The sequence below is a fragment of the Alosa pseudoharengus genome, unplaced genomic scaffold, assembly GCF_046254945.1.
Source record: "Alosa pseudoharengus isolate Yale_2024_CS ecotype anadromous, Long Island Sound unplaced genomic scaffold, YU_APseudo_1.1 YU_APseudo_1.1_scf_1, whole genome shotgun sequence".
NCBI lineage: Eukaryota > Metazoa > Chordata > Actinopteri > Clupeiformes > Clupeidae > Alosa > Alosa pseudoharengus.
Window position 1 is genome coordinate 23236002 of NW_027468564.1, and position 12895 is coordinate 23248896.

A 12895-nucleotide genomic window follows, 5' to 3' on the forward strand; every position below is an offset into this window, starting at 1 on the left:
TAGGTCAAATTTGATGGTGATATATACACTGAAGAATAAAAGTCAGCCCTTCAGATGATCAGTTTTAGACAGAACTTAGGTTAAAATCTTGTTTTTCACACAGCACAGCTCAGGTCTAAAAAGAGAGATCTAACAGCACAGCTATGTTTTACAGTTGTTACAGCACAGGTATGATTCAGAGGTATGAATGATTCACAAGTATACAAGTTACAATGTCTCAGTAGATCTCGGATAAGTTTCAGTATGGTTAAATGGTATGTGCACAGATATGTTGAGATATGGTCACATGTTTGTAAGAATGTATGTTAGTAGGTATGTTGCTAGCAACATTGTCAGAGATGTATGGTTGACAGGTGTGCACACAGACAGGGACACACGTAATGTCATACACGGTCATCACCACTGGTCTGGTCTGGAACCTAAAAGACAAAAGCAAACAAGTTTAACAGTTATACCAAAACAATACAAGGAATGTCTGCAATTGTACAACTGTTCAATACAACTCATTTATTTAAGTGAAGTTGTTGCATTACATTAGGCTGACACATTTTTAACCTAACGACTAACATCGTAAACAGTTTAAGCTTTAAACAATTCTCTCAACAATTCTAGGACAATAAAATAGGTAGAATATAATCCAATTGTTGTACCATCAAGCTACTGGTAGTTAAGCTTAAATACTAGCCTATAGTATTAAATTGCAAACAAAGCAGAATTCTGTGTTTTATTGTTTTCAGTTTAAGGATAGTTGATAGCTAATCATATTTTTTTACATATAAAACGTTAACAGCTTAGAAAACTTTGCAGGCAATGGGTTTGTTGTTGCTGTTGATAATCATATGAGTAAGGACGGATCATTCTGATACTAAGCATCTTGATAACCAACTGCTATAAATTGAACAGCATGCTAGGTCTGTCAGCCACATTTTTTCCTACAGATTACAATGTACTACAACTGGAAAGCTTGATTCTCGGGCCAGGCTACACTTTAATTTATAGACCAGAAATGAGTAGGCCAAGTAAACATTGTAGCCTATGTTGACAACACAAACATTATAGCTCAACTTATGTAGTGTGTTTTAACAAGACTTTAGTCGTATGGTCCATTTCCTAACAGTAGCCTATTCATGGCTTTCATAAGGTCCCTTTCCACAGGAGTATTAATAAAGCACCAATGCATTCATAATTTAGGTGCTTGATTGTATACACCTGTGGAAAGGGACCTGATGAAACCCATCAATAGACGAACTATAGCATACCGTGATAGTGTTCACTTAGGCTACGTAAGAATCAGGAGCGTAGAATGAAAACGTAGCCTGGCCTATTTGATACACAAACAAGCGGTGTACAACGTTAAACATTTGTTAAAAATAAAAACAGGAGCATATTTGCTAGCTTTAACTAAAATGTGAAAGGTAGAAGCTATAACGTTATGACCATCAACAAGTAGCTAACGTTATTCATGCCATGAATGAAACCCATGATGGGTTTCATCAGGTCCCTTCACACAGTAGGCTAGCCTAGCTACAATCAAGCACCATTCTGCCGAAAGTGACCTGATAGAACCAGAGCCTAGTATCTATATGCCTAACGTTACTTCTCTAGTTTACGTTAACGTTGTAGTTAAAACGCTGATGGTTAGTAGGCCTATGAACTAATGCACTAATTAGTGCATTACGTTTGCTTGTCGTTCGCTATCGAAACCTACAGCTAATCGGTCACTGTAAAGTTGACGACATATTAACGTTGATTAACAGTGGGTTTCTTTACATAATACATATCAACGTAGCAAGGTTCTAACGTCAACTATTTCACTAACGTTACCTAACGTTATAACGTTAGTTTAGTTATTTGTGACCCATCATTTCATACATATAACGCTAACGTTACATAATGTTTGACGACATAAATGACTCAAATACCAAAAAACCGGAACACTTACCTTGTCTCTAATTAGAGAAATGTGCCTCTGAAGGTTTACGAGCCAATAAAGTGACCACGGCAGGCGAAGACGTCCAGAAGATTCACAGCTCCAGCGGTAGCTCGCGTTCAGCTGTTAATTATTTTCAGCTGCAGATCACGTCATAATGCTTAAAGTTGCCGCCATGGAGGTCAATGTTAAGTCAATGGGAATTTATTGCTCTTTTATCGTAAATATCTCAAAAAGTATAAAGTTTACAAATGTAAAATGACATTGTACAATTGTCCGTTACAAGACCTTTGTATGAGTGTTTGAATGACGTCAAACGGTACAGTGGTTTTAGTGTCATTAAACGTCGAATTTGGTCGGAAGAAGAATAATAATAAAAACAGATAAGAAGAACAGTGATAATAGTCCATTGCATTTACATGCAATGCAATAATAATAATAAGCTTTATTTGTATAGCACCTTTCATACACAGAATGCAGCTCAAAGTCCTTTCCATTTGGAGCATGTAACACAATAATAGAGTCAGTCAGTCATTATCGATCACTTTCACTTTTCTTCATTGGTGTGGCCGTTTATGATCCAATCAGCAAAATATCATAAATATAGAAAATAACATTTAACACAGTTATTAGAGAAGAGAGTCATTCCCCTTTGTTGCTGTGGCCGTTTATGATCCAATCAGCAACATATCAAAAATACTATTATACTACTATGGATATATAAAGGCTTTGCTGACAAATGCCTGAATCGTTCAGTTTTTGCAGAAAGCACGAAACTTGGTACAGGTATACTACCACCCCTAGTGATCAAAAATTGAAATGGGCCCCAACACATAGCGCCCCCTAGTGGCCCCTATCTTGACTTCAAATATGGCCACCAAAATATGCCCTTTTTTCTACTTTTATAATGCTATGCTGCTTTTATGATGTGTTTATAGCCATCTTTCAGCATTATGACATACATAATGAGACAATCATGCATATTTAAAACGGCAGACATGTTGTATTTTAAGGAAGTAGCCATACATTCTGACATTAAGTCAAAAACTGGGGTGCGTTTACGCTATGTGTGATGTTTCGACTGTGTGACTAAACTCTGCACTTGCCTGGGCTCAATCCTTCTAATTTGTCCCCTAGAGGCTGGCATGCTAGCAAGGAGGCTAAAACCCATGGATGCTAGCGTCTAGTCTCTCAAAGAAACATATGATGCCTTTTGGGAAATTAGCTATTTTGTCTTCTATCCTAGAGTTAGATAAATTAGTACATACACCCAGTAAGAGTTAGATAAATGAATACATAACCCAGTCCAACACATCCTACTGTTAGCCTAATTCAATTGAGGTGGGTGGGGCCAATTAGCATATGCTAAAGTTTCTTTTAAGGCTTATAGTGATCGTTTGAAAAGATCCATTTTGTTTTATTGTAGTTTAACATTTTGCATCCCATAATATGATTATGCCTGTCAATGAAGCTAATTTAAATATGTAATACCTTATGAGTTTAGCTCCCTCCTGACACATTAGGGCTCATGCTAGTCAGTGAACCAGCACTTTCAGGACACTGGCTAGTGCGTTCAGCGCCCAGTCCTTGGGTGTGCTTTGTGGTGGAAACGCCAAAAGCTCAAGACAGGTAAAGTTGAGTATCGTCCAAATAGCAGTTATAATCAAATTCATGGGAGCGAATGGTCTCACCCAAGGAAGTGTGTAAATAGAGAAAAGTAGGGGCCCTAATACTGATCCTTGAGGCACACCTGTGGTGAGGTCATGTGCCCTTTAAGGTAGGATATAGACCAGTCAAGGGCTTTCCTAGACATCCCAGTTCAGATAGTGTAGAAATAGTATTGAAGGCTGCAGATAAGTCTAGTAGAATGAATACTAATGACTTAGCAACTTAGATGAAGACTTAGCTACTCTCCATGCTTCAGTCACAGACAGAAAAGGAGTTTCAGTAGAATGACTCTTGAAAACAGACTGCATAGGGTCTAGCAGGTTGTTCTGATATAGTCGACTTGCTTGAAAACCACTTTCTCCAAAAACTTTGACAAGAAAGGAAGAAGGGAGATAGGTCTGTAAAAACAGGAATGGTTTTAGAGGTGGTGGCAAACGATACATTTTCCATCTTTATCCTCCTTGACTGATTTTTTACTAGTTTCACATTTGGCTAGGGTCAGTGTCACTACTGGTAGCATAAGCCAGTACCTGGAGCCTACAAATGTTGCACAGGTAGTCCAACTCCTCCAAAATGGCACACCAATACGTTTCATTGCCAGAAAGATTGCTGTGTCTCCCAGCGCAGTCTCAAGAGCATGTAGGAGATTCCAGGAGACAGTTGCTCTAGGAGAGCTGGGCAGGATGGTAGAGGGTCCTTAACCCAGTATCTGCTCCTTTGTGCAACAACAAACAGTAAGAGCCCTGCCAGAGCCCTACAAAATGACCTCCTCCAGGCTGCTGGTGTGAATGTCTCTGACCACACTGTCAGACTTCATGAAGGTGGCCTGAGGGCCCGATAGCCTCTGGAAGGACCTATGCTCACTGCCCAGCACCGTGCAGCTTAATTGGCATTTGCCACAGAATACAAAATTGGCAGATTCGCCATTGACACCCTGTGCTTTTTACAAATGAGACCAGGTTCACCCTGAGCACATGTGACGTCTGAAGATGTCTTGGAGAATGTAAGGCTGCCTGCAACATCATTTAGCAGGACTGGTTTGGTGGTGGGCCAGTGATGGTCTGGGGAGGGATATCCTTGGAAGGACGCACACACCTCTACGGGCAAGACAACTGCACCCTCACTGCTCTTAGGCATCAGGAAGAAAACCTCAGACCCATTGGCTGACCCTGTATTGGTGCAGTGGGCCCTGGGTTTCTCCTGGTGCACAACAATGGCTGGAAACATGTAGCGAGAATGTGCAGGCAGTTCCTGGAGGATGAAGGCATTGATACCATTGACTGTCCCCCCACACTCCCCTGACTTAAATCCGATTGAACACCTCTGGGACATTATATTTTGGTCCATCCAACACCGCCAGGTTGTACCACCGACTGTCAAGGAGCTCAGTGATGGCTATGTCCACATCTGGGAGCAGATCCCGCGTCATCTTAGATTTTCGGGGGGTCTTTTTCAATTCAGTCCTCTGTGGATTGATAATTTTCATTCCCAAATAACGAAGTGGCATCCTTTTTGTTCCTAACATTACCCAGTCCATATCAGTTTGAATCCTACCTTACAGGATGCTCATTTAGCGTATCATGGCTTGGACAGCTGTCCGCACCTCACCATCCCACCACAGGGGTCCCCCAGTGCTCAGTACTGGGCCCCCTTCTCTTTGGTATCCACACCACTTCTTTGGGACAGATTATCCATTCACACAGCTTCTCATACCACTGCTATGCAGATGACACACAACTTTTAACTGTTCTTTCCACCTGATGACCCCTTGGTCTCAGCACGGATCTCGGATTGCCTCTCAGACATATCTACATGGATGAAGGCACACCACCTTCAGCTAAACCTCAAAAACCAAACTGCTGGTCCTCCCAGCTAAACCTACTGCTCCCACCTACTCGAATGCCCTCATACAGGCATATATGTTACCCCCCCCGACCGTTGCGCTCTTCAGACAAACATCGTCTAGCTCTGCCACCGGTACGCTCAGGTCAATCCAAACCTTTTTCATCTGTTGTTCCTCGTTGGTAGAACGCGCTACCAGTTCCTACTAGAGCAGGGACAACCCTCTCCATCTTCAAAAAACCCAGCTCTTCAGAGAATATCTCCTATCGTAGCACTACTTACAACTATTCTAACTATTACTCTTGAATTTCCCCTTGGGGATCAATAAAGTATCTATCTATCTATCTATCTATCTAACTAGCTAATTCTAGCACTTACCACCTGACTTGACTGTAGAAAAACGGCACTCACTGATGCACTTTTCCCTATTGTACTCTACTTTTTTGAATGGTTTTAAATTGTTATAGAATTGTTGAGAGAATTGTTTTAAAAGCGTTAAACTGTTTACCAGGTTGTAAGTCGCTTTTTCTAAAAATGCGTCAGCCAAATGTAATTTAATGTAGATATCCAGCATGATGTTTTTTCCCCATTGAGATCTGATGTGTTTTATTTTTTTAAATGTATAATTTTTTTGAGCAGTGTATAGTAAGAGTTATGGTTTGCTCAGAAAGAGAAGAAGGTAGAATAAGAATTTATTGATGATGTAGGTAGTTACTTCAATTAACCAAAATATAGAATAATTGGCTTATTTTCTTACACATAGTGGCCATATTGGAATCTTACCAGATTATACTTGATGCGTCGTATATTATTGAGGTTGTCATGTGATAAAATGACTGTTCAAACTTTGAAATTGTTTTTGGATGATATTTCTATCATGAATAACAATTGAGATGGTCTATATTTTCACATTTGGTATCCGCCATATTGGATTTCAAAATCATGTCAATAGCTTCCTTGGCCCTAAAAATTGAGTATTAGAACTTAAAATACTTTTTTATCTTGTTTAATTTTTAAGTTGTATCAACAATTCTATTAACTCATTGAATGCCAAGCTGTTTTTGGGAGCTTTGTCCTAGAGTGCCAGCAATCTAGACCATTGTTGATGATTTTTGTACAGCCACAGCATATTCTCTGTTATAGCTATGAACACATACAATAGCTCGATTAAAAGGCAAGACTTTAAGCTCTCGGTGGGTGCAAACCGTGTATTTCTACACGCCTCTGTTCCTGAGAAATCCCAAGCTAAACAGTGGCTAGTTTTCATCAAAATCGCTATTTTTTTTCTAGAAATGGAGATATAACGTCTTTCATGAAATACGTAGTGTTGCCTGTTACTTACTTGTGTAAATTTTCCGGGGAGTGATCTGTGAGACCTGGCGAGACTGCCACCTAGTGATAGACCCACGGAAATGGCCTGGTTTTGACCTGACGTGCATGCGTCACTGATTCGACCCAAAGCGGCAACCGAGTTATGATAAACTGTCCAGATAAAATGTCCAGATTGTGCGTTTTCATGAGTTTCACGATCGTCATATATTTCATTTCCATTCATCACAGAGTTCCCAAAATCACATATAAGGTGTGTTAGAGTGTCTAGTTTCGTAATTTAAAAAAAAAGCTAAAAACGTAATATTGCGTTTTTGGCACTCAACGCATGGGAAGGAAAAACGTAATATTACGTGTTTGGCACTCAATGAGTTAAGAATGGTAGCCATATTTGAATTCAAGATGGCGGTCACTAGGAGGCGCTATGTGTTGGGGTCCATTTCAATTTTTGATCACTAGGGGTAGTAGTATAACTGTGCCAAGTTTCATGCTTTCTGCAAAGACTGAACGATTCCGGTGCTTAGCCTCTGTACTACTAGGCTAACAAATGCTTAGTAATAAATGCTTATGTTGATGCAGACTCCAAGCAGCCAGTCTTAGCTTGTTCTTAGCATATGTCACAATTATTTGACTTTATACACAGACATTCAAGACTGGCAGTCTTAACCCCCTTACCCCCACAAGCACGCCATATGGCAACTGTGGCAAGGAAAAACTCCCATATTCCAGGAAGAAACCTAGAAACTTCTCCACTTTGCTTGTGGAGCACTTTGTGTACAATTAAAAGATTAGAATTGGATGATCTAAGTTTCCTTTGTGGTTGATAAGATATCAAAAGCTCAGAGATGTATGAAGGTGCTATGTCATTCAGAGCTTTGTAAGTAATTAACATAACCTTAAAATCAATTCTATAGGAAACAGGGAGCCAGTGCAGTTCAGGCCAACACAGGGGTGATGTGTTCTCTCTTCTTGGTCTTAGTTAAAAGTCTAGCCACAGAGTTATGTATGAGTGCCAATTTCTTTAGATGTTTTTTGGGAAGACCAGTGAAAAGTGCATTGCAGTAGTCTAATCTGCTAGTGATAAAGGCATGAATGACTTTTTCTGCATCTTGTTGAGTTAAAAAGGGCCGCACTTTGGCAATGTTTCTCAGGTGGAAATAGGCTGTCTAAGTAACTTTACTGATATGGGGCTTAAAACTTAACTCTGCGGAAGCATATATATGGAAAAGAGCAGGGGACCAAGGCAGCTCCCCTGGGCCACACCAAAAGGCAAGAAAAATGTTTTACAGACACATGATCTCCTAGACTGATATAAAAATCTCTGTCAGTAATGTAGGTTTGAAACCAGTTTAGAGCATTATCAGAGAGACCCACCCACTTTGCAAAGCGGTGAATTAGGATGCTATGATCAATGGTGTCAAATGCCGCACTCAAATCTAGAATAATAAGGATTGAGACTTTGTTTGAGTCAGTAGCCAGTCTAAGATCATTGACTATTTTTATTAGAGCCGTTTCTGTGCTGTGATTTGATCCTAAAACCTGATTGAAATTTTTCAAGGATACTGTTTTCGTTGAGGAAGGTATTTAACTGATTACAAACGGCTTTTTCAAGTACTTTGCTCAGGAACGGTAGGTTTGATATAGGCCTGTAGTTGCTCAGATTAGTATGGTCAAGATTCAACTTTTTAAATTCTAAATGTATCAACAGTAAGGCAAAACAAATAGCCTAGTAGCCTAATGAAACATACAGATTGATGCAGTATCTTTGTAGCCTAACAATATTAAATTAATCTGTCACTATGCCTATGTTTGCAAAGAGGAGAACATTTTAATTTGATTCACAATACCATTACAAAACATTGTGAAATGTTCAAAGAGTACGTTTTAAAGTCCGCACATCCAAATGTCTGACCTAGGAGCAGGACAAACAAACGACCAGACAAAAAAGAGAAAAAGTCCGCTTCAACCAGGGTTTTCTGCTCCCACTTGTTTTTATCAGACGTGATTACCCGAAACGTCACAGAAAAATAAAAACAAGTGGGAGCAGAAAACCCTGGTTGAAGCGGACTTTTTCTCTTTTTTGTCAAAACATTGTGAAATGCCACAAAAAATGGTTTGTGAATAGGTCTTAGTGAGTAAGGAGTCCTCTCAACTTCTTTTAAGCTGTCCCAGAGGTGGAAAGTTGCGATTCGTTGGGGGCAGGGCCGGATTAACAATTCATAGACCCCTGGGTACAAATGTCTGATGGCCCCCCTGCCATCAGACATCTGTCAGTTAATAGGCCTATATTGTGAAGATTTTTCTTGCCATCTAAGGCACGAGCGCATCTGTGAGGCCAAGCCTCACCAAGTAGTCCGTTTGTTTACAACTAACATTACATTTAATTAAACTGAGTATAGGCTATGACGAAATAGTTTTCAACATTTTGAATATCAGTGTCGGGTGAATTAGGAAATGTTCTCAAAGTAGCCTTATGGCTGAAAGCTGTTTGGGATCCCCCCTGCCAAGCAATATAACCATACAAACGCGCGGCCTGCTCATTCATTGTTTCAAAAGGAGTAATTTCGGCTTTGTCAGAACTTGCCATTGTAGGCTATGTAAAAATACTTCCAAAACTAACAAAAAATATTTTTCTTCTTTTAGTTAATTGAAAGTTTCCAAAAAGTTAAAAACAGATGACATGATGCGCGTCACTGACATAATGTGCAAATAATATTGCCCAGATATTCCAATATATTCTAATACATGTGTTTATTTTAGAGTGAAAATTTGAACGTCATTTTTGAGCAATTTTGACAGCCTTCCACCTAACCCAGGTGAGTTGGGGATGCTAAAATGCGTGTGAAATAGCACCATTGAGTAGCCTATGCAAAATAGCCTTAAAATCGTTCCGGCGCCACTCTATTGACAGGCTATGGATAACAGGCTGGTTGCAACAATAGCAAAGTATGCATATGTTGCACAGAATTTACAATTAAATTTAGCTTTTGTGCATGGTAGGACTAGGCAGGCACATTGCTAGGAGCTCAACAAATTGGAAACTTAACCCTCTAACCGCCCATTTCGCAATATTGTAACAAGCGTCATTACTGAATATAACAGACGATAGACGTGAGTACAGTGTAAAATCTCATTTGTACTCTTGACCACTAGTTGACAGACACCCAGAGCTTCGATTCAAGCTCAACCTTTTTTTTCAAAGTTTTCAGGAAGCATGTGAAAAACACGCAAGAAACACACAAAGAAGACGTGCATTTCCTCCATAACGCGGAAGCGATGCGGGCCATAGTTTTGCACAAATTGAAGCAGAATTACACCAAATGTTGAAAAAACAATATACGTGTGATGAAGTCTTGGATCTATTATTCACCTATTCTGATTCTGAAGGAGAATATCTGCCTTTTGGAGAATATGATCGATCATCTATTGACTGATAGTCACAGTGCGTCTGTGAATGGAGGTGCATCTTTGCGACAGTGTCCACTAAGCATACCATGCTTATTTCGACCCTCTGCCCAACATAGCTGGAGGTGCCAGTGGCAATAGTGATGATAGTGTCCGTAATGGACGTGCTATAGACAGCAGGGGTTGAAAAAATAGGGCTCTGAAGAACTACAAAGTCACCCGCGATATGGAACTGATTTGACCAGGCTACTTTATTGTATGTGATTAAAATAATAGTTTACTATTGTTGGTTTACATGTGACTGTTTTCCTGTTCATTTGTTATGTCGGTGAAATGACAAAAAAGAAAGTAAAACTGCTCAAATATGTTCAACATCTAGTATTTACTGAAATGTGCATAATTCACGATGGTTACCATCCAGTGACGTCATAACATGCAAATTAGATGAGTAAATTTACCCCCTTCATAAACTTCTGTTCATACTCTGGGGCCTTTTGAAATTTTGAAGTAAAAATCCAATTTATTCTTTTCAAACCCAGACATGAAATGTCCTATGTAAGAGGGGATTCAGGGGTTTCTCCAGGGGCATCACTAGACCTTATTCACTGGGGCACGTGCCTTAGTAAAAGTCTCCAGTGCCCCAGTAAAATTATAGCACTGCTTCAGCTGGAAACGGCATTCATGAGTGCATCTCGTGCCTGCTTTAGTCATGACTCGAGCCTGTCACTTACCAGCCAATAAAAAACAAACAAGGAAAAAAAGAAAGGGGCCATAATAGCCAATCAGGAAATAACACCTCTGTAGCTGGGTAAGATTGAACGCAACAACCAATGAAAATCGTTCACATGATTCTTCCGAGTGTTTCGTTGTACAGTGGAAACCGCTGGAGCTCATCACATCACTTTGAGCGCAAAGTAAGTCGTCCCCTGTTTTAATGTTACAACAAATTCACAACTTGTTTGACAGAAAATATGACAAAGTTGATCGACGTTAGAGAATGTTGCCCACATAATTAGCATCTATTTTTCAATGCTTAGCAAATTTGTAGCCTAAATTTAGCAACAGTTTACCAGCTTGTGCTCTCTCCCTGACACACACTCACACCATGCGTAGTCTGCATGCACACATGCGGACAATTAATAATGATTTACGTATAGTGTAGAGAGAGTCCTGTAAATGTAGCCTATACTGTTTGTGAAGCTGTCCTACTGTAAAACTAAACATAGCCTTCTGATAAATTATTCAGAGATGGACATCAGAAAATTCTTCCTGAACAGAGGCAGAAGGAGAGAAACAGTGAGGAGAGATGAGGAGGACGAGGGAGGTATGATAATTGCCCACATTAACGGTAACATTAACATTTATGTTAAAGTGCCAGGGCCCAGTTTCCCGATAACGCTCTTACGAGGGTTTTCGCTCTTACGAGGGTTTTCTACGATTCATCTTACGATCGTTCGTTTGGTTTTTCCGACTGTTTCCCGAACATGCTCGTAGCGTGAACGCGCGTGCACTGCTCTTAAGATGCTCTTAAGGGGAGCTGTCCACGTTAATAGTTCTGAAATATCCTCTGATTTGACGGTGATGTCAGGTGACTGCACGTCACAGCTATAGCCTACCATTTAAACTTCGGATCTACACATTAATTCACATCAATACGAAAATAGAAACACTTTGACATCTGCATGTAAGCATCCCAAGTAGGTTATATACCACACAGAGACATAAATAATTGTAATTATTTTAAGATTAGATTGTTGCACCATGCAATAATTTTTCGCTGTGTCACTTAAGAACACGTTTGAAGATAAGAAAGAAGTCGAGTAAGAAAGAGAGGAAATGTGTAGGCTTAGATTTTGATGCAGTAGGCTACAGACTAAACCACATGTTGCTTTCTCTGCTTTTTACCTCATAGGCCTAATAAAATATAGCCTTCACTTAGCAAAGATAATGTCAAACTATTCTGGCAACGTCTCATTTCATAACTTGATTGCATTTTTGTCCGCTTTTCATCACATTATTATGACCATTAAATGTAGGCTATTTTGCACGCTAAAATCTGATTCATCACAGGTAAACACAATAAAGAATGGGAACGTAAATTGGATAATGTATTCTAAGTTGTAATTCCTCTGTATGTCCTGTTGGTGACCTCAGTGAGAAGTACTGTTAAGACGCTCTTAGCCGGTAACGAGTACTCTGGAGCACCCGTAGATCTACGAGTGTTTTCACGACGCTCTTAAGCTACGATGGTTTCGGGAAACAGTCGGCAAATCTTAAGACGTTCGTAAGAGGGACTTTACGACGCTCTTAGGCTTAAGATGCTTTCGGGAAACTGGGCCCAGTGCTGTGATTTGATCAATGGTTTAATGGCAAACTTAAATACGTTTGCTGCATTTGCAAATGTAGCCTATAATAATCTAGACCGACTCTGTGTAGATTATAGGCTACATTTGGAAATTATCACCAAAAGTCAATATGAAGGCTTTAGTAGGCTATTTAAGCTACAAAGAACTGCAGTATTGCCAGGATGACTATGCCTGGGAGGATGCCTAGGAGGGAAGTATATCTCAATTTTGACTAAAAAATAAGCTTTCCCTCGTGTTAGTAGGAAAGCCTATTAAATTCATGCAGTGAGTATAGGCCTACTTATGCCTATGTGTTTGGATGTTGCTGGATAGTGGTTCTTACAACAATTGAGGGAGAGAGTGCTGGTCCTACAGT

The 12895-nt window shown here is 39.8% G+C and overlaps 1 protein-coding gene across 4 annotated transcripts in view; it reads right to left on the reverse strand.

The window, feature by feature from the left end:
• The window catches only part of LOC143123306 (uncharacterized), an 88609-nt gene that overhangs the window by 11153 nt on the left and 64561 nt on the right, over positions 1-12895 (reverse strand). The window lies entirely within an intron of this gene.